This window comes from Arachis duranensis, chromosome 9 (assembly GCF_000817695.3).
Source record: "Arachis duranensis cultivar V14167 chromosome 9, aradu.V14167.gnm2.J7QH, whole genome shotgun sequence".
In the NCBI taxonomy this organism is placed as follows: domain Eukaryota; kingdom Viridiplantae; phylum Streptophyta; class Magnoliopsida; order Fabales; family Fabaceae; genus Arachis; species Arachis duranensis.
The window spans coordinates 53,262,092-53,264,833 of NC_029780.3; the positions used below are offsets into that span (position 1 = coordinate 53,262,092).

The 2,742-nt window shown below is 40.5% G+C and overlaps 1 non-coding gene across 1 annotated transcript; it reads left to right on the top strand.

Annotated features, from left to right (window-relative positions):
• The first annotated feature begins 282 nt into the window (after window positions 1-282).
• Window positions 283-390, top strand: LOC127741701 (small nucleolar RNA R71). The gene has a single exon (XR_008002906.1). It is a non-coding gene; the product is annotated as a small nucleolar RNA R71 (small nucleolar RNA).
• The last annotated feature ends 2,352 nt before the right edge of the window (window positions 391-2,742 follow it).

The following is a 2,742-nucleotide window of genomic DNA, read 5'->3' on the forward strand; positions in this document are numbered from 1 at the left end:
TTGAGAAATCATGTTGACTTGCTGAGTCAATATTTTGTTCTGAGCCAATATGGCATTTAGAGCATCAATTTCAAGAACTCCCTTCCTCTGAGGCATCCCATTACTCACAAAATTTCTCTCAGAAGTGTACATGAACTGGTTATTTGCAACCATGTCAATAAGCTCTTGAGCTTCTGCAGGAGTTTTCTTTAGGTGAATGGATCCACCTGCAGAATGGTCTAGTGACATCTTAGAGAACTCAGATAGACCATAATAGAATATATCCAAAATGGTCCACTCTGAAAGCATGTCAGAAGAACACCTTTTGGTAATCTGCTTGTATCTTTCCCAAGCTTCATAGAGGGATTCACCATCTTTCTGTTTGAAGGTCTGAACATCCACTCTAAGCTTGCTCAGCTTTTGAGGAGGAAAGAACTTAGCCAAGAAGGCCACGACCAGCTTATCCCATGAGTCCAGGCTATCTTTAGGTTGTGAGTCCAACCATGTTCTAGCTTTGTCTCTTACAGCAAAAGGGAAAAGCATGAGCCTGTAGACTTCAGGATCTACTCCATTAGTCTTAACAGTCTCACAGACCTGCAAAAACTCAGTTAAAAACTGATAGGGATCTTCTGATGGAAGTCCATAAAACTTGCAATTCTGTTGCATTAGAGCAACTAGTTGAGGCTTCGGCTCAAAATTGTTTGCTCCAATGGCAGGGATTGAAATGCTTCTTCCATCAAATTTGGAAGTAGGCATAGTGGTGCGCGAAATTGTGATCATCAATGGCGCCATCAACATGGTACGCTCAATTGCAATCTCAACTCTTTATCACCACTTCACACAACTAACCAGCAAGTGCACTGGGTCATCCAAGTAATAAACCTTACGCGAGTAAGGGTCGATCCCACGGAGATTGTTGGCATGAAGCAAGCTATGGTCATCTTGTAAATCTCAGTCAGGCGGATTCAAATGGTTATGGAGGATTAATGATTAAAAGATAAATAAAACATAAAATAAAGATAGAGATACTTATGTAATTCATTGGTGAGAATTTCAGATAAGCGTCTGGAGATGCTTTGTCCCTTCCGTCTCTCTGCTTTCCTACTGTCTTCATCCAATCCTTCTTCCTCCTTTCCATGGCAAGCTGTATGTTGAGCATCACCTTTGTCAATGGCTGCAGTCCCATCCTCTCAGTGAAAATGTTCAACGCGCTCTGTCACAGCACGGCTATTCATCTGTCGGTTCTCGATCATGTAAGAATAGAATCCAATGATTCTTTTGTACAAGTTCATAGGTGAGAACGATGATGAGTGTCACGGATCATCACATTCATCAAGTTGAGGTACAAGTGATATCTTAGAACAAGAATAAGCTGAATTGAATAGAAGAACAATAGTAATTGCATTAATACTCGAGGTACAGCAGAGCTCCACACCTTAATCTATGGTGTGTAGAAACTCTACCGTTGAAAATACATAAGAACAAGGTCTAGGCATGGCCGAATGGCCAGCCTCCCAAAGAGGGTTCAATTGTAAAAACATGATCAAAAGATGATCCGAAGATTGAAAGATTAACCCCTAATACAATAGCAAAAGGTCCTATTTATAGAGAACTAGTAGCCTAGGGTTTACAGAAATGAGTAAATGATGTAAAAATCCACTTCCGGGCCCACTTGGTGTGTGCTTGGGACTGAGCATTGAAGCTTCCATGTGTAGAGACTTTTCTTGGAGTTAAACGCCAGCTTTTGTGCCAGTTTGGGCTTTTAACTCCCACTTTTGTGCCAATTCCGGCGTTTAACGCCGGGAATTCTGAAGCAGACTTGGAACGCCTATTTGGGCCATCAAATCTCAGGAAAAAGTATAGACTATTATATAATTCTGGAAAGCCCTGAATGTTTACTTTCCAACGCAATTAAGAGCGTGCCAATTTGGCTTCTGTAGCTCCAGAAAATCTACTTCGAGTGCAGGGAGGTCAGAATCCAACAGCATCTGCAGCCCTTTTCAGCCTCAGAATCAGATTTTTGCTCAGGTCCCTCATTTTCAGCCAGAAAATACCTAAAATCACAGAAAAACACACAAACTTCCAGAAAAGTAAATTTTAAATAAAAACTAATAAAAATATAATAAAAACTAACTAAAACATACTAAAAGCATACTAAAAACAATGCCAAAAAGCGTATAAATTATCTGCTCATCACAACACCAAACTTAAATTGTTGCTTGTCCCCAAGCAACTGAAAATCAATAGGATAAAAAGAAGAGAATATACAATGAATTCCAAAAACATCTATGAAGATCAGTATTAATTAGATGAGCGGGGCTCTTAGCTTTTTGCCTGTGAACAGTTTTGGCATCTCACTTTATCCTTTGAAGTTCAAAATGATTGGCTTCTATAAGAACTCAGAATCCGGATATTGTTATTGATTCTCCTAGTTAAGTATGATGATTCTTGAACACAGCTACTTTATGAGTCTTGGCCGTGGCCCAAAGCACTCTGTTTTCCAGTATTACCACCGGATACATCATGCCACAGACACGTAACTAGGTGAACCTTTTCAGATTGTGACTCAGCTTTGCTAGAGTCCCTAATTAGAGGTGTCCATGGTTCTTAAGCACACTTTTTTTGCTTTGGATCATGACTTTAACCGCTCAGTCTCAAGTTTTCACTTGACACCTTCACGCCACAAGCACATGGTTAGGGACAGCTTAGTTTAGCCGCCTAGGCCAGGATGTTATTCCTGTAGGCCCTCCTACCCACTGATGC